Raw genomic sequence first — 21,500 nt, 5'->3', positions numbered from 1 at the left:
GTCTGTGCTACCACTCTGCGCCACCACTCTGCGGTGCCACTCTGTGCCACCATTCTGCGCAGCCATTCTGTGTTACCACTCTGTGCTACCACTCTGCGCTAGCACTCTGCAACACCACTCTGCGCCACCATTCTGCACCGCCATTCTGCCCCACCACTCTGCGCTGCCATTCTGTGCTGCCACTCTGTGCCACCACTCTGCGCTGCCACTCTGTCACCACTCTGTGCCACCACTCTGTGTCACCACTCTGCAGTGCCACTCTGTGCCACCACTATGCGGTGCCACTCTGCGCCACCACTCTGTGATACCACTCTGTGATACCACTCTGTGATACCACTCTGTGATACCACTCTGCGCCACCACTCTGTGCCACCACTCTGCGCCACCACTCTGTGCCACCACTCTGTGCCACCACTCTGTGCCACCCCTCTGGGCTACCACTCTGCGCCGCCACTCAGTGCCGCCACTCTGTCCTGCCATTCTGCGCTGCCACTCTGCGCCGCCACTCTGCGCCACCATTCTGTGCTGCCACTCTGCGCCGCCACTCTGTGCTACCACTCTGCGATACCACTCTGCGCCACTACTCTGCGATACCACTCTGCGCCACTACTCTGCGCCACCACTCTGCGCCACCACTTTGCACTACCATTCTGCTACTACTCTGTACACAACTCTGCTCTAATATTATTCATTACAACTCTACTTTCTGCATATTACTTTGCACTCTGTATTATTACTCTTTAATATGCACTACTAATCTGCAATCTGCACTACACATCTGCATTATCCACTATTATTGCAGTAAATATCTACATTACCACTTGCTCTCTCAATCTCCACTCTGCATTAATACTTGCATTATTTGTTATTACTCTGCTTTACCACTGTCCACAATACCCAGCAAGACCATAACATGGTAACATAATTAAAAAATACTATGATATTATTTAGAGATATAACTACATTACTCAGACTAATATCATATATGACTAATACTGCCACATCATTTATAAGCATTCCCACATTATTACGATACATTCCATATCACTCTAAATTAGCACCTCATTCATCAAACATAAAACAACATCATACTCAAAAAAGCATTACATTATTTAAGTACTCAAATACATTACAAACAAATCACATTAGTTATAAACACGATCGCATCACTGAGGAATACAAACACATCCGAAAAATGACTCAACATTACTTATATATAGAGCACATTACTCAGAGACAACAGTACATTTGTCAGAAAGACTTAAATATTAATGTGACTAACTAGATTTAAAGAAATGTGAACACGTGCAGACTTTTCATAAATAAGCAGCTATTTAACTGCACATATTTACTAACTAGATTTAAAGAAATGTGAACACGTGCAGACTTTTCATAAATAAGCAGCTATTTAACTGCACATATTTAATGCGAATACGTCTATTAATATACGATGTATTTACATGTTATTTTTTTTTACTGTGCTATTTTGAAAAAGGTTTAACATATTTATTATTATACTAAGAACGAATAAGTGCATATAATATTATGCTTTGGGTAAAACAGAAACTAACTTAGTTTTCCTAAAATGTAGACCGATTTGAAGAAACGAAACTGCAACAACTTTAACGTTCGCCTTTGCCCTTTTCGTTTCCATTGACATTTAGCAGCCAGCCTTTTTCGCACTTACCCATTTTCTCACTAACCCTATGCATTTTTTTCTAAACAACCCTTTGTATTTTATTGCCCTTGGAGACTCTTATCAGATAAGAAGATCCTACTTAAACTGAAAGCCAAAAGAGTTGGTACAGACATTGGTACTTGGCGTCAGCAAACTTCTCTTGGATTGCGCTCTGTGATTATTCCTAAACTTCGACTACGCATTTACAAACATTTGGAATTATTTCCAAATTGCTATTGCAAAAGGTAAGCTTCTTTTTAACTTATTAAAAGACTTTTTCGTAAAAATAGCCTTAAATTATAACTATATAGAATTTAGCAAAAAGCATCTTTAAATTAATATACCTAATAATTACTATGACTGTCCGACTTTAGAATGTTATTTAAAGATTATAACTTATTATATGTACGTGCATATAATTATTTGCAACATTTTCCTTACAGCAAAATTACTTGGAGTACTTGGCTAAGGCGTTTACGACTACAGGAAATAAAATCGTAATTTGGAACAAACGCAAGAAATTTGGACACCATAAAACGTGAGTGGTTACGCAGTTTAAAATTATTCTTTACTTTTGAAGTTAAATTCATGCTATTAAAAAATTATATATAGTAGCAAGAATTATCTTTGACAAGGTTAGCTAAGGTAGTATACAACCAGTATGTAATTATATATTTCCGCAAGCAAAATAGCAAAATGGAACTGCGCAACTTAATATATTCCTTGCAATTCGTCTCGGCAATATTTACATCGGTACAATTTGGAATTAGCAGAACATAGGATCGTTTTTATGTTCGCACACGCATTCCCAAAAACAAATACGATGCTTCACATAGCAGTACCTGTTCGACAATTATTAAAATACAAATGCGATTGAAAATACTTATAGAAGTAGGTGTTCGACAGTTATTTCAAAATACAAATGCAATTGAAAATACTTGTACAAAGTAATATTCGCCACACAGCCAATATTTGAACAAGCTTCGCTATATATTTACAGTGATATCAATGATTGTTTGTACGTAATTTTATAAGTCAGATATTTTGCAAGTCAGCGACGGCTCGTGGAGGGAGTTACGGTAGGGCAGGAAAGTAGAGAGGGAGAGGGGCAGGGCGGAGGTTGCTAAAAAACGGCATATAGATAATTGCTAGTAAGTAAACAATTTAATTAATAAAACAAATTTTGCACCTCGCACTGCATTGTATTTTGCGATCCAAGGAGCACTACGAAATTCGTTTTATTAATTAAATTGTTTACTTACCTGCAATTATCCATATGCCAGTTCCTAGCAACGTCCGCCCTGCCCTTCACCCTCTCCACCCTCTTGCCCCGCCGTAACTGCCTCCACGATCCGTCGCTGTTGCAAGCATACATAAAGTAGCAATGGGTAAAAACTGCATCACATATATATAAATAAACATACCAATATATCACAAGCATTGTTATTTAGGAAACATTTCTTCACGCGTTCGTGTAAAAGTCGCTTTTGGAAATGTAAAATACGCTTTAACGACATAGCAAAGTTTTACAGCACGCTTCGGTATTCTAAACTAGCAATGCTTAAAAAATAAATCTTAATGCTTTTATACATGTAACTATTTTGCTAAGCATCGCGATTTTACATTTGAAACGCACGATACTGTGCATACAAGTCAGTTTAAGTTATGCAATTTACAAGCATTGCATCGTTCTAAACTTTTACAGCAGGCTTCGATGTTCTACACAATTTACGTAATACCACTTTAAAACTGTATTTCGCATACTGCTACAATTTATTTTTAAGTATTTACTCCGAATAATTATCAAAGAAGCATTTTTATGACAATAAGAAAGCAGTAAGTTCCACATGCGTCTAAATATGCGCGAGAAACATTACATTCGAACAACGCTTACATACTAATATTTAATGTACAGTAACTTCATGCATCCATTTAAATACTGACAAATATCGAAAAAGTTATTACTTACTATTAATGCTCGCATTACGAACAGTTGAAATCTTCGACAAAGTTCTAAACGCGCAGTAAAGACTTAGCGTACTGTACGTCAATCCGCACGTTGCATTACGTGATACAACCGGCAATAGTGATTGGCTACTAAAAAGACGTCACTTCAAAAAATGCGACGCTTTTACATACGTAACACCACGCAGCGATAGAAATCACCATTGTCAAAGTAATATTCGTGTTTATACATGCGTATATGTTTTTTAACAAAATACCTTACAATAAAAGATTTACGTGGCATTTTTAAATGCGATGCTTTTAGATACGTAACGCCACGCAGCGCTAGAAATCACCATTGTCAGAGTAATATTCGTGTTTATACATGCGTATATGTTTTTTAACAAAATACCTTACAATAAAAGATTTACGTGGCATTTTTAAATGCAATGCTTTTAGATACGTAACGCCACGCAGCGATAGAAATCACCATTGTCAGAGTAATATGACGTGTTTATACCTTAAAAATAAAAGATTCACGTAGCATATATTTAACGGAACATCCTACACAAAACATATTCATTATTGGCATTTGAACAACACTTACATACTATTATTTACTGTAAAGTTATTTCATGCATCCATTTAAATACCTTCGTAAATGCAAAGATATATTACTTACTAGTAATAGTCAAATCACGAACAGTTAAAATCTTTAACAAAGACCGTAAATATTACTAAAGAATTAGCCTACTTTACGTCGATCCGCACGTTGCAAACGCATCGACATACATAACTTACTAAAATACGTCAATATTGCATTTATATAAAACAACTAACATATACTGTTTGCAAATATCGTTACCATACAGCACAAAGAAGTTAGCAATATAATGATACTACGTTTGCAATCAGAAAAGAGCACAAATACATTGGCAACAGCAAAATACACGTACAAATAAATACCCAATGACAGCATACTAACATTTTAGGCACGCATTCTTTTTAAACTTAATTAACATATGCGATGCTTACAACATGCTATATGCTTGTACTCTTACGTATTAGAGAAAACCAAATAATAATTAAAATCAATGTTAAAATTTACATTAACGTAAAAGTATACAATAGTTATCTAATGCATGCATTTTAAACAGTAATTACATAAAATATATATTACTTACGATTAAGAAAAACATCGGGAACAGCCAACTCCTTCACACGCCGCGAAACTCGTATTAAAGAGTTTGCGTACTTGACGTCAATTACCACGTTGCATCACGTGATGCAATTCGACACATGTGATTGGCTACTGATATAAAAAATAAGTATGACATATATCAAATATAAAGAGAATTTCTGCATGTTAGATGGAGGCCTACTGAAAGCAATGTATTTAATGAATGGTAAATGGTGGTTTTTCATTTAATTTAGGACACATAGTCGCTATGTGATTATTTGAGGAAAACGATAAAGTTTCTTGAAAATAGTCTGATGGTCTACTGTAGCAGCCAGGCAGAAAACTGGGATATAGCAATATGTTCATTTATTTGTTTTTTGAACTTCAATAAAGGCTCCACATGCCTCGCGTTGCATGAGAATCACTAAATAAAATATCACAAGTATATCCTCGTGTGTTAGAGCGAGATTCAGGGCTCAATGTCTTTACCTAATAGCGCACTCATTAAGGAATATAGTTTTCTGTTGGTTATCAAACAGTTTGCGACAGGTAATGTTGGCAAGAAAAGACATTATACATAGTATGCACATAGCTAAACACATTAACATTGCAGTCAGTATATATGAACATGTTATACACAGAATTTAAAGGAGAGTTTTTAAGTTGTCTTTTAAATGAAAATGCCACGGATGGGTACAGACTACGGACTTAGAGAAAGAGAATTTCTGCATGTTAGATGGAGGCCTGCTTAAAGCAATGTGTTGGATGGATGGTAAATGGTGGTTTTGGATTGACATTGAGTTAATAGTCGCAATGTGGTTATTTGGTGGAAACAGTAAAGTTTCTTAAAAATAGACTGATAATCTGCTGTAGCAGCCAGGCTCTATAGGAAGCGTTCTACTGTTCTGTTAGAGAATATCTATGCCTGTAGTGCACTGTCTATTGAGTTTGTACACATCAGTTAATTTTAAAGGCTAAGGATGAGAATGGAGGAGAGATCAGGGGGGTGACAGAGGGAGAAGGAGGTCAACATCTGGGAATCTTTACAAATATAACAAAGTGTAGAAAACTGTAAAATATCAATATGTTCATTCAATTGTTTTTAAACTTCAATGAAGGCTCCACATGCCTCACGTTGCATGGGCATGACATGATAAAAAACCACAAATACATCCCTGTGTGTTAGAATGTGCGAGATTCAGGGCTCAATGTGATACTAAATGGCACAATCAACATGTTGCATATAGTTTTGTGTTGCTTATGAAACAGTTTTGTAAATGAAAGACCTTTGCCATATTCTGGTTATTCATGAATCTATTATTTGAAGTGCTTGCATTCTATTTTTCGTATAATTTAGACATCAAGTCATTGTAATAGATTGGTAGTGGTGGTGTTTTGATAGGCCTACTTCAAAAAGTAATGTTCCATTTTTTACAAACATGCTCTTTTTATGCATTTCAATTTATGTTGCCTTTCCACTTGTAAACACTTTAGATCATTTGTCCTATTAGAGAAACTCCACTCTGAATCTGCACTCTGAAGCTCCACTCTGAATATGCACTCTAAAGCTCCACTCTGAATCTCCACTCTGAATATGCACTCTGAAGCTCCACTCTGAATATGCACTCTGAAGCTACACTCTGAAGCTCCACTCTGAAGCTCCACTCTGAAGTTCCACTCTGAAGCTCCACTCTGAAGCTCCACTCTGAAGCTCCACTCTGAAGCTCCACTCTGAAGCTCCACTCTGAAGCTCCACTCTGAAGCTCCACTCTGAAGCTCCACTCTGAATCTCCACTCTGAATCTCCACTCTAAATATGCACTCTAAAGCTCCACTCTGAATCTGCACTCTGAAGCTCCACTCTGAATTTGCACTCTGAAGCTCCACTCTGAATTTGCACTCTGAAGCTCCACTCTGAAGCTCTACTCTGAGGCTCCACTCTGAATATACACTCTAAAGCTCCACTCTGAATTTCCACTCTGAATCTGCACTCTGACGCTCCACTCTGAATCTGCACTCTGAAGCTCCACTCTAAATCTCCACTCTAAAGCTCCACTTTTGAAGCTCCACTCTGAAGCTTTACTCTGAATCTGCCCTCTAAAGCTCTACTCTGAATCTGCACTCTAAAGCTCCACTCTGAATCTGCACTCTGAAGCTCCACTCTGAATTTGCACTCTGAAGCTCCACTCTGAATTTGCACTCTGAAGCTCCACTCTGAAGCTCTACTCTGAGGCTCCACTCTGAAGCTCTACTCTGAGGCTCCACTCTGAATATGCACTCTGAAGCTCCACTCTGAATATGCACTCTGAAGCTACACTCTGAAGCTACACTCTGAAGCTCCACTCTGAAGTTCCACTCTGAAGCTCCACTCTGAAGCTCCACTCTGAAGCTCCACTCTGAAGCTCCACTCTGAAGCTCCACTCTGAAGCTCCACTCTGAAGCTCCACTCTGAAGCTCCACTCTGAAGCTCCACTCTGAAGCTCCACTCTGAAGCTCCACTCTGAAGCTCCACTCTGAAGCTCCACTCTGAAGCTCCACTCTGAAGCTCCACTCTGAAGCTCCACTCTGAAGCTCCACTCTGAAGCTCCACTCTGAAGCTCCACTCTGAAGCTCCACTCTGAAGCTCCACTCTGAAGCTCCACTCTGAAGCTCCACTCTGAAGCTCCACTCTGAAGCTCCACTCTGAAGCTCCACTCTGAATCTCCACTCTGAAGCTCCACTCTGAAGCTCCACTCTGAAGCTCCACTCTGAAGCTCCACTCTGAAGCTCCACTCTGAAGCTCCACTCTGAAGCTCCACTCTGAAGCTCCACTCTGAAGCTCCACTCTGAAGCTCCACTCTGAAGCTCCACTCTGAAGCTCCACTCTGAAGCTCCACTCTGAAGCTCCACTCTGAAGCTCCACTCTGAAGCTCCACTCTGAAGCTCCACTCTGAAGCTCCACTCTGAAGCTTTACTCTGAAGCTCCACTCTGAAGCTCCATTCTGAAGCTTTACTCTGAAGCTCCACTCAGAATCTGCACTCTGAAGCTCCACTCAGAATCTGCACTCTGAAGCTCCACTCTAAATATGCACTCTAAAGCTCCACTCTGAATGTTCACTCTGAAGCTCCACTCTGAAGCTCCACTCTGAATATGCACTCTGAATCTGCACTCTGAATCTGCACTCTGAAGCTCCACTCTAGAGCTCCACTTTGAAGCTCCACTCTGAAGCTCCACTCTGAAGCTTTACTCTGAAGCTCCACTCTGACACTCTACTCTGAATCTGCACTCTAAAGCTCCACTCTGAATATGCACCCTGAAGCTCCACTCTGAAGCTACACTCTGAAGCTACACTCTAAATATGCACTCTAAAGCTCCACTCTGAATCTGCACTCTGAAGCTCCACTCTAAATATGCACTCTAAAGCTCCATTCTAAATCTCCACTCTGAATCTGCACTCTGACACTCCACTCTAAATCTGCACTTTGAAGCTCTACTCTGAATATGCACTCTGAAGCTCCACTCTGAAGCTCCACTCTGAAGCTTTACTCTGAATATGCACTCTAAAGCTCCACTTTGAATCTCCACTCTGAATCTGCACTCTGACGCTCTACTTTGAATATGCACTCTGAAGCTCCACTCTGAATCTACACTCTGAAGCTCCACTCTGAATCTACACTCTGAATCTACACTCTGAAGCTCCACTCTGAATCTACACTCTGAATATGCACTCTAAAGCTCCACTCTGAATATGCACTCTAAAGCTCCACTCTGAATGTTCACTCTGAAGCTCCACTCTGAAGCTCCACTCTAAATATGCATTCTAAAGCTCCACTCTGAAGCTTCACTCTAAATATGCACTCTAAAGCTCCACTCTGAATCTCCACTCTGAAGCTCCACTCTGAAGCTACACTCTAAATATGCACTCTAAAGCTCTACTCTGAATCTGCACTCTGAAGCTCCACTCTGAATCTGCACTCTGAAGCTCCACTCTGAAGCTCCACTCTGAAGCTCCACTATGGGGCTCCACTATGGGGCTCCACTATGGGGCTCCACTCTGAATATACACTCTAAAGCTCCACTCTGAATCTCCACTCTGAATCTGCACTCCGAAGCTCCACTCTAATTCTCCACTCTAAAGCTCCACTTTGAAGCTCCACTCTGAAGCTCCACTCTGAAGCTCCACTCTGAAGCTCCACTCTGAAGCTCCACTCTGAAGCTCCACTCTGAAGCTCCACTCTGAAGCTCCACTCTGAAGCTTTACTCTGAAGCTCCACTCAGAATCTGCACTCTGAAGCTCCACTCTAAATATGCACTCTAAAGCTCCACTCTGAATGTTCACTCTGAAGCTCCACTCTGAAGCTCCACTCTGAAGTTCCACTCTGAAGCTCTACTCTGAAGCTCCACTCTGTTGCTCCACTCTGAATATACACTCTAAAGCTCCACTCTGAATATCCACTCTGAATCTGCACTCTGAAGCTCTACTCTGAATATGCACTTTAAAGCTCCACTCTGAAGCTCCACTCTGGAGGTCCACTCTGAAGCTTTACTCTGAATATGCACTCTAAAGCTCCACTCTGAATCTCCACTCTGAATCTGCACAATGACGCTCTACTCTGAATCTGCACTCTAAAGCTCCACTCTGAATATGCACTGTGAAGCTCCACTCTGAATCTGCACTCTGAAGCTCCATTTTGAAGCTCCACTTAGAAGCACCACTCTGAAGCTCTACTTTGACTCTGCACTCTAATGCTCCAACCTGAAGCAGTGGGTACTTGGAGATGCAAAAAAAAGTATTTCACAGTGCAAAGTAACAGTCATAAAATTCGAGCTGAACATAACAATCTGCAGTTTCACACATTACATTGGTGTTAGCTGCATTACTTCATAATTAATTGTCAAAGGCAAATTTCTGATTTTAATGGTGTATTCTGCAAACCAGACATCATTGTCTCTACTGCCCAGTGATGTGATCAAATGCTTTCAGATCTTAAATATACAGAAGTTAAGCACTACCTTCATAGGATTCTCGTACAATGGTCTGTCATTAATTTATCCTCCAGGTTCAAAAGCATTCTTGAACTGCAACAGGTATTAATGAGTTAAAGGGCAGAAGGGGTCAAGAGGAGGAAGAAAGACGCAAAAGACAGCCAGAGCAGAAAGGCAGGTGTCGGCAATGCCAGACCAGAATCAGGGGCAGTACCAATGTCAGGTGACATCAGCAAAAGCCAAATAATCTCAGGAACGCCCCCATGTCTGGTCTGGCATTGCCAAACAAGCCCCTAATCCAATGGCTAAGCTCCATTTATGAAGCCAGCCAATGAATGCCAAGGGCCAACCCAAACACACACACAATACTTATTAGGTTTTTGCCTGCGCAAAAAAAATGCACAGAATGCATCTTTTTAGCGAGGCAAAACATAAATAAATAATATTATCATATTACCCTTGTAAAAAGTGATGTAGCTAATAGTCTATAAATGGCATTATCTGTATAAAAATTAAAATATTATTATAATACTAATTTTACCATTTACTTACTTCTACAGAATATTACCAAAGCAGCATATTACCAAAAAAGAAAACAACAAAGGTAAGACATTTATTTAACTAATATATATTTCTATGTTAACTAACATTGCCCATCATAGCTACAATTGACATTGTTAGATAAACAAAACCTAAATTAAACATATTACACAAATCTGATTGTTATATCTAACAACATAAGTATTACTAATAATTTATAAAACCAAATATTATATAAAGGATTAAAACATGCACAAAATAATACAAGCAGATTACCATCAAGGACATGACAAATTCTCAGTTATATCAAAAGGCAAACAATGTTTACCAAATAGTACATTTGCTATTATTCATAACTTTGAAAAACCAGCACAAATATGGAACAAAGAAGATTTGCATTACATTATGGATCTAGGTGATGCTTTATATAAAGATATGCACATTTTTAATAAACAAGATCTTATGCATCCTGATGATTTACCTAAATATATTACACATACAAACAACATATATTCTATAAAAACATGTCAACCATACTACGGAAATATATTACAACAATTTGATACATTATACCCAGACATACAAACAGCATTAACAATATCATTAATAAATTCAGGAGTATTACTCTGCATGGATATATACGTTATATCTATTATAAAAAGTGAAGATCATTATTATATCTTTGATTCACATAGTAGAGGCAGCAATGGAATGCCACATCCACATGGAACAAGTATACTTTTACAAAAAAAAACTTTACCTGATGTAATGAACTACATTTACAATTTAGCTCACCAAATTAAAAAAAATAATGAAGATAATGTACCATTCGAATTAACTGGATTAAAAATACGAAGCATAAACAAAAAATCATTAAAAAAGGCAAAACAAAATTACCTTAAAAAAGCACCATGTACAGAATCACAATACTTTATGCATACTACAAATGAAACTAAACTATTACACGCTAGTGCAAGTACATCTTACCAAGAATCTGTATCTACAAAGTTGCTTACAAGAAATATACTTACAGTAACAAAAGAACTTACATCAAGTACAGAAAAAACAATTACAGATATTAGCAACAACCGGTCTTCATCTAACAAGAGACAACGACCAAATACTGAAACTTCCAAAAATATTAAGAAAAATAAAAAAAAAAAAACTGCACACAATAGTATACACGATAATGCTAATCCACCAACACCTCATAACACCAAAGACATCAATAAAACAGCTATAGAACAACACTGCAATATACAAGCAAAAAATACAAGCACTGTAAAAAACAGAATAATAAAAAAAAGTACAACACACACAAAACAAAACACACAAACAAAAAGCATAGATCACAATACATACACAAACACAACAAACAAACAAATATGTAACTCAGTGAAAGCCAGTATATTAACAACTTCAGCAATAACTCAAGAATTACAAGTCCCTATTAATATACAAGAATTACAAAACTTTGAGGCAAAAGAAAATATTACATCTAAAGCAATCACATGTAATATTAACATTAAAATACAGTCAGATGAAATGAATAATGATGAAAACAAAATTAACACAACACATAACATCTACATTGCAAATAGTATATTTGCAATCATATATAACTGCACCCACAATGCATCTAAGTGGACTGAACAAGACCTTAATAATATAATGCAATTAAGTTACAACTTACAAACAGAAATAGAAATATTTTATGGCAAAAAGAAAATAGAAATAGCAGACATACCTAACTACATAGATCACAATAATATAATATCTGCAATAACATTTTATACAGATTGCTATTATAACATATCAGTGCAAAATACTTTACAAAAAGAAACTGCACTAGTATTAAATGATATGTTGACAACATATAATGCTATATTATTATTGATAAATAACAAAATATTTACAATAGGCAAAACAAGTAAATCTTTCTTTATATATAATTGCAATACAACAGATCTAATAGAACATATATATATAAAATTAACAAGTACAGCCATAAGAATAGAAACAGCAAATAAAGTAATAGAATATCTATTACATCTTATTATTAATGAACTGTGTACTAAAAATACTGATATTATAATACAATTAGTACCAATTAATATACATACAATCCAAAAAAATTCGTTAAAAAAGACAATTCAAAGAAAGAAACGTAAAACTACAGCAAATACACCTAAACATATGATTGTACATACTGCAAAAGCATCCCACATTACAAATAAAACTATTATATCTTCACCTACAAAAAGAAACAGTAATAATGCTGGCAAAAAAAATCAAAGCAATATTCATGAACACACAATAAAAGTATCGTTGCTACCACAAACTACTACCGGAAATTTACATGCTAACACTTTAACTCAAGAATACATCACTATACATGAACACACACCAACAAATAATACACAACATAATGCTATTATAGAAAACATCACATTACAATCAAATATCATTGCCAAATTTCACCAAGAAATACAATCAGGGCCAGAATATATTTGCACTATTTGTAATCAAATGTGGCATAAAGAAACAGTAAGATCAACACATATCATTAAAAACCACAAAACATTTATACAATGTGATATAAGTTCACAAAAAACTGACCATATATGTAACACATGCTACAAATATATTAGTCGAAATAAAATACCTCCAAGTTCAGTATTTAATGGAATGAAATTTCCTGATATACCACCTGAACTATACCTACATAACTTAGAAGAAAGATTAGTTTCACCAAGAATACCTTTTCTACAAATAAGAACATTGCCGCGTGGTTTTCAAAAGTCGTTATCAGGTGCTGTTGTTAATGTACCAGCTGATGTAATGACTACTGTTACAATATTACCTAGACAAACACATGATAACATGACAATACCCATTAAATTAAAACGAAAATTAAGTTATAAATCATACACACATTTAGAAAATGTCAGACCTAACATTGTAAAAAAAGCAGCCATTTATCTAGCAAGAAATAGTGCATTATTTAAAGAATATGGAATAACAATAAACAAAGATTGGGAATATACACCAGAAATGACAAATGACAACATACACACTTCAGAAACAGAAAATACATCAAGCAGTTCAGATAACATACCAGCAGGTAACTTAGATACTATGTTAAATAATGAAACAATAACAACAGATAGCATTAATATTTTAAGTTTAGCACCTGCTGAACATAACATACCAAGAGGTTTATATGAAGATAAAGATTCAGAATACTTAGCATTCCCAACAATATTTGCCGGACAACGTAGACCAGCAAATGAAGATAGACATGTACCAGTACATTACAGTACAATTTGTAAATCTGAACTTAGAAATTGTGACAAAAGAGTAGCTCAATCAGTAACAAATATGTTTTTTAAACTTAAAAAATTGCAAATTAAACAAATACAAGACAAAATTTTCATATCACTTAGAAAGCATTTTAACAATGGGCAAGTTATAACAGTAAAACACATAAAAGAAAATTTAGAAGGAATACTACAATATAATGAAGGGTACAAAATTTTAAAGACAATACGCAGCTCACCTCCATATTGGGAGAATTGTAAAAAAGAAATATTTGCAATGCTAAGACAATTAGGAGTACCAACTTTTTTCCTAACATTGTCAGCGGCAGAAACAAGATGGTTTCATCTAATTAACATATTATTACGAATCAATGGTAACAAAGAATGCACTCCTGAAGAATTTGCTAATATGTCTTGGGAAAGCAAATGTACACTAATACAACAAAATCCAATTATATGTGCTCGCCATTTCGACTACCAAGTACGAAAATTATTCAATAGCATATTATTACATAATAGTAATCCTATTGGTAAAATAGTAGATTATTTTTACAGAGTAGAATTTCAACAACGTGGGTCACCACATATACATGCATTACTTTGGATACATAATGCACCTAGATATAATGAAGCTAACAATGATGAAGTAACACAATTTATTGATCAACATATAACGTGTGAAAAAACTGAAAACTCAGATATACAACATTTAATACCCTTGCAAAAACATGGACATACTAAAAACTGTCGCATAAAACATCAAAAAACATGTAAATACCAATATCCAAGATACCCTATGCGACATACTACTATATTAGAACCATTGCAATTAGAAACAACAAATGATCTCATAAAAGAACACATACAATTAATCCATACAACAATGCACACACAAGAATTTGCCACTTATACATTTGATGATTTTTTGCAACACATGAAATTAACTGAAGAACAATATATAACATGCATACAATATCGACTACAAAAAACAACTATAGCTCTAAAAAGAACTCCAGCAGAGTGTTATATAAATAACTACAACAACATAATATTACAGGCATGGCAAGCTAACATAGATATACAATACGTTTTAGATGCATATGCATGTGCTGTATATATTGTTTCTTATATTAGTAAATCTCAAAGAGGGTTAAGTAAAATCATTGCACAAGCTACAAAAGAAGTCCAACACAATCCAAATATTAAAGAACAATTAAAACACATAGGAAATAAATTCTTAAATTGTACTGAAATTAGTGCACAAGAGGCAGCTTATCTAATACTACAAATACCATTACGAAAAGCTTCCCGATCATTTGTATTTATAAATACAAATAGACCAGATAAACGCACATATTTAATGAAAGACATAAATACAATAAATTCACTACCAGACACATCAACTGATATACAATTTGACAATATACTTGTAAAATACAGCACACGTCCATTAACATTGGAAAAAATAACACTAGCTGACTACGCATCTAATTACAATACAAAAAAACAAACTGCAAAAAAAAAAAAGGTTACAAACACGCATGATAACTTACTTTTAGAACTCAACTTTTATAGCTCGGATGATGAAGAAATAGAAATTAATAACATAGTTAATAAACAAAGCAATACTACATTCACTGAACGCACAAAACAAAAAATTATACGATACTGCAGATTCAGCAAATTAAATGATCCTGAAAATTATTATAGAGAGTTATTATTGCTATTTTATCCCTGGCGAATAGAGAATAATATAATTGGTACAAAAGATACATACTATGAAAGATATCTAGAATTGCAAACAATTATTGATGCAAACCATTATATATATAATAAACAACATCAAATACTTTGCAAAAGTAATATATCAACAGAAAATGATGCAATCCTTACACCACCATTATCCCCAGTGATAAATATACAAGATGATTTACATAATGACAATGCCCTATATGATCAAGAATTACAGTACGACATATCTTTGGATTTAGGAATTAGAAGTACTACAGAAGAAGAAGCCTTAATAAATAATATGTTACCAGAAGACAAATACAATGACCTAATGCTAAATTTAACATTAGAACAAATAAACTTCATTTATCACCATCTAAATGCAATTAAAACACAAAAAGTACCTTTTTATACAGTTTGTACTGGAGGTGCAGGAGTAGGAAAAAGCTTCCTGATAACAGCACTACATCAAACATTATTACGCTACTACAATACTAAAGCCGGAGAAAATCCAGAAAATGTTCATATATTACTAACAGCACCAACAGGTAAAGCAGCACATAATATACAAGGACAAACACTCCACAGTACTTTCAAAATACCAGTATCACAAACATTAACATATAAACAACTAACTCATGAAAACAGAAGCATACTTCAAAGTAAGCTTATGCATTTAAAAGTACTAATAATAGATGAAATATCAATGGTAGGTGCAAATATGTTTAATTTCATACACAATAGACTGCAAGAAATAAAAGCTTCTAACCAACCGTTTGGAGGAATATCAATATTAGCAATTGGAGATTTCTATCAATTAAAGCCCGCATTTGATACATACATATTTGACAATTCAAAACATTTGTATGGGCCATTAAGCACTAACTTGTGGAGAACACATTTTCAAATATATGAGCTTACAAAAATAATGAGACAACTAAATGACATGCCATTTGCAGAAATGCTCAACAGATTAAGAGTAGGAAAACACACAAAAAATGATATCACAAAGATCAAATCACGAGAAAAAGAACCTCCACAAAGTATTAAAAACAGTATACCATATATCATGGGTACTAACAAAGAAGTGAATGAAATAAATGACACAGTATTATTACAACATATGCAATCTCATGCAGTTTATACCACATTAGCAATAGACACAGTTGCTTCAGACGTAAGTCAAGAAGTAAAAGACAAAATATTAAAGCAATTACCAACAGACTCTACAAAAACAATGGGATTAGCAAGCACACTACACATTGCAATTAAACTTCGATATGATTTAACTGCAAATCTTGCAGTCAATGATGGATTAACAAATGGAGCAACAGGAACAATAGAATATGTTGATTGTACAAATAACATACCTATTATAGTATGGATACATTTTGATAAAAAAAATATTGGTAAAAGTACAAGGCAACAAAATAAACATTTATACCATGCTAATATATCACATGAGTGGACACCAATATTGCCTATATCAAGACACTTTCAATACACTAAAAAATGTTTAACTATAATACGAAAGCAATTTCCATTACGGCAATCATCAGCAAGGACAATTCATAGAACACAAGGTGAGACAATTGAACCACTTTATATACACTTTAATAATACAAAAACACATCACCTACACTATGTAGCTATTAGTAGAGCTAAATCATTACAAAATATTTATATAAAAAACTTTGATGAAACAAAAATTGCAATACACCCAAAGGTCCATGAAGAAATGTTCCGATTAAAAACATATATGCCACTACAAATATCCATAACTCAAATATCACACTTTAAAAACAGCATTACTGTCATTGTACAAAATATACGCTCACTACAAAAAAAATTTAAATACATATCAGCTGACAGTAACATATTAAATGCTGATATTTTATGTTTCACAGAAATAAATACAACACATAAAGCAAGTACAGATGCATTTATACTTCCAAATTACAATATGCTAATATTTGATAAATACCATAACAAACAAACAAATCATGGGATTATAGTATATTATAAAACAAACCACAAAATACAACCAATTTTTACAACAGAAAAACAAATTGACATTTTGCAATTTACAAAACAAATACAAAACAATGACTACCTATTTGTAATAATCTACAAGCCACCAAAGGTAAGCATTCAAATACTATTTCAAATACTAACAACAATTTTAAATAATTTTCCAAATCATAAATATGTTATAATGGGTGATTTCAATGTTGATTTACAAAAACCAACACACAGTACAAATGTATTATTAGATAACATGTTAACAAAGTTTAACTGTGTTCAAAAAATAAACACACTTACAACAGATTACAATTCTATATTAGATCATATATTTACAAATGCAAACATACAACATTATGGAACTTTAGAGTCATATTACAGTGATCATAAACCAATTTGGACAGCTATTTAATTTATATGCATTAAAGCCAGTTATAATGTGACAATTTTACAATTATGGTACCATATTAAATAATTGCATTTTTTTTACAGATGATTTCCATTCAAGATTTAAAGGACAACAAACCTGACGAAAGTAAGCCATACCAAAAAGCAATTTGTGTCAATATAATTCACTGTACTGGAAAAACATACTATCGCAATGCAAAGCAAGAAAATAAAGTAATGTATCATATGGCATTAGCAGATCAAACATCATCTTTAAAAGCTACTTGCTATAATGAAGATTATTATGCACAGACAAAAGAAGGATATGGAATGCTAATTCGGAATTACCTTTTGAAAAATGACACTCTAATTATCACAAAACAAAGTAAGATTTCAAGAATGCCACCAATTGAGATACCTGCAGAAATAATTCAAGAAGCAATTAATATTTTGCAACCACCAGCTCCACCAGTGTCTCCAATAAAGACAGTGAGAGAAGTGAGTGTAAAAACACTCCTAAGCGTCTCCGGAACGATAATTGAGGTGAGCTATATCTTTATGCTTATCATTTATACTACTGCATTTTTTGACTACCAAATAAGGTACACTTTTAAAAAGTTAAAACTTGCATGTTACTAAATGTATCTATCATCAAATAGAAATATGTATTACAGTACTAAAATGTTTTAAAACATGCAAATCCAATAATTGCCTAGAAAAACTATCAACATATGTTGTTCCTTATGATTAATATCTGTGTTACTATGTAAAATTATTTACATTAATATTGCTACTCTCCCAAAAAAATTACAGGTAAGTAATCTACAACTTATAAAAATACACAAACTACACAACATATGCAAATACTTTGAAATTGCATTTACTAAGGGTACTAAGGAAATAAATTATGCAACCATTGTGCATTAAAACTATCATACAACTACTGTATGCACCATTAAATAACAGGTAAGTAAGCTAAATACTATACTACACTTATTGCTAAGTATTTGCATAACGTAAACATATATGCAGATACAATATAATACTATGCATACCATACATATCACAACAAAAGTGTGCACCATTTAATAACAGGTAAGTAATATAAATTATACTACACTATTTAGTAAACTATGAGACCAATGACAATAAAGAGCAAACTTAATATACCCAATCACTCTATCATTAAACGATACCCCCCACCATAAAACAGGTGTCACAACATATATGAAGTTGTACCTATAACAGTAGCTACTTCCTGTACTATTAGCATTGTGGCATGCAGTAAAATCTGCATACCAACCACAATGCTAATAATGCTATTAATGCATTAACATATAGACAAGAACACACAACACAAATTACCACTTTTACGAAGCCCACAACAAACTCATTTCCCACCTGAATCTCACTAATTTATAATATAACCGATATAGACTGTAAGCAGCAAAATTAAAAGGTAAGTAAACTAATAATTGAATTATTAGCATATTCTTTTCATAGCTATAGCATTCTATAACAGCAAATTGCACATACAAAATGCAATTACTAAAGATTGTAAGTTAATACAACTCTTGTAACAAAAGAAAGTAACACAAACACGAAAAAAAACAATTATTACCAACAAATAAATATGTGAAATTTAGTTGTTTTGTTTGCAAAGACTGTCATGTCAACAATAATCATATTTCAAATTGGGCAAAAACCAGCACAATCCATGTTACTAAGTAAAAAATATATAATGAACATATACTATTTTACAGGAAGAACAAACAAAAAATATATTCGTTGGAGGCCAAGAAACACAATTGAAAAGTATCACTGTCAAAGATACTACGGACTCAGTGAAAATTACTCTATGGAGAGAGGCAGCTGACTTCCCAATAGTAATTGGACAATATATACATTTATCGCACGTAACGGTACATGAATTTAACAAAGAAAAGATTTTAAACACAACCCGCCATACAAAAATACAGGTAAGTAAAATTTTACATTGCAATTAATAGTTAGTTAATATGAGTAAATGAATAAATACTAAAACAGTATCTTTGCAGGTAATAAAACCACCCGAAGAAAACCTTGACGTAACTATTTATGGATTAGACAAACTACATCATGAAACAAGCATGGTAACAGTACAAGTAAATGGGACAGAAGATTTCCAATCCATGGAAATTAACAATACTACTTTAATGGACTTTTTGCATATAAGCTATGATGTAGACAACTTAGCAGACACATTAATGAAATATCTACCATTATATGTAAAGATAACATTTTGCAATGGATCTATCACAAACATCATTGAGAACATATGATGTCAGCAATTATACCATATTTAACAAATGTTAGGTACTAAAAATACAATTGATGTTTACAATGTTGCTTTGCACAAGTTTAATTAACACAACATATATATATATATTGTTTAAAGTGTTTGATACAAAACTAAATCACAAAATTACTTTTGAGTGCAAATAACGGTTTGAAATGCTTTTATAATATTTACTGTGTGGAAATTACTAAAAATGTTGTCTACTATAAATACAAATAATGTTTACAATGTTACATTACACACGATTTAATAAGACAATACATATATATATCGCTTAAGATGTGTTTCGTACAAAACTAGATAACAAAATTACTTTAAATTGCTAATCACTTTTTGCAATGCTTTTATTAGAATAACTGTATGTGACTTACTATACAAATCTCAAGTAATTTTTGTATACAATCTATAGTTATACATTTGATTACATTTTCTAAGTGTGACATATGCAACTGTGAAGTTAAATAGTAAGTTTTAAAGAAATTGAGTGTTATTGATCGTTTACATGTTGTATATTTACAATTAATAAAAAAAGTGACAAAAAAGTGAGTTCAAATCAAAACTGTGTCATTAAAAAACTAGTTTACCTTTGCATTCTGATGGTGCACCTTTTCTAATCCTGTCAAACTTGCAAATTTAATGCCGCTATTACTTTTACTAACGCCTGTCATATCCATTGATTTACTAAAAGCTCTTACCTAATACCAGGACTGCAATAGAACATGCTGCCTTGGAAATATCCTAAATACTTTACGCCAAGTTCACTTCTCTACATAATGGTAATCAACTTGACTGCCAAATGAAACCAATAACTAACACCTACTACGGTAAGTTATACTATGTTATAAAGTTATGTGTCAATCTGTAACTTGCTAAAAAATTAATTGTGCATTACTTATAACGCACCTACTGCCATCAAAATGCAACTACAATATACTTGCTGGGGGAGAGTGGTATACTCCCTGGAAAAATTCCCCCCACACTTTTTAATAACACAAACTTTAAGCAAGTTATCTCTTCTTGCTAAAGTAATTGTTGTATGAAAGTGTGTGGGACCTGCATCTTTACAAAGGATAAACTTCCACCAGTACAAAAAAATCATTAGAAAAATGCTAAATCTATTCTCTAATACAACCTAAGGAAGATAATGCTGCCATCAACCAAGGCAGCAGTTAAGAAGTTAACTATACTCAGCATCCTAATGCATGTATTTATAACATATTTTTGGATACAATCTATAATTATACATTTGCTTACATTTTGTAAGTGTAACATTGGCAACTGTGAAGTTAAATAGTAAGTTTTAAAGAAATTGAGTGTTATTGATCGTTTACATGTTGTATATTTACAATTAATAAAAAAAGTGACAAAAAAGTGAGTTCAAATCAAAACTGTGTC

At 34.2% G+C, this 21,500-nt stretch overlaps 1 protein-coding gene and 1 long non-coding RNA gene across 2 annotated transcripts in view; one reads left to right on the top strand and one right to left on the bottom strand.

The window, feature by feature from the left end:
• Positions 1–21,500, bottom strand: part of CHMP4B (charged multivesicular body protein 4B) — a 275,190-nt gene that overhangs the window by 220,004 nt on the left and 33,686 nt on the right. The gene's annotated exons all lie outside the window — the stretch shown is intronic.
• On the top strand, positions 1,753–19,608 carry LOC147705906 (uncharacterized). Its single transcript, XR_015297331.1, has 5 exons — positions 1,753–1,923; positions 2,122–2,216; positions 10,328–10,371; positions 17,873–18,310; positions 19,531–19,608. It is a non-coding gene; the product is annotated as an uncharacterized LOC147705906 (long non-coding RNA).

The sequence above is a fragment of the Lissotriton vulgaris genome, chromosome 7 (assembly GCF_964263255.1).
Source record: "Lissotriton vulgaris chromosome 7, aLisVul1.2, whole genome shotgun sequence".
NCBI lineage: Eukaryota > Metazoa > Chordata > Amphibia > Caudata > Salamandridae > Lissotriton > Lissotriton vulgaris.
Note: the sequence above shows the minus strand (reverse complement) of the source record. Positions and strands in the feature narration are given on the sequence as shown.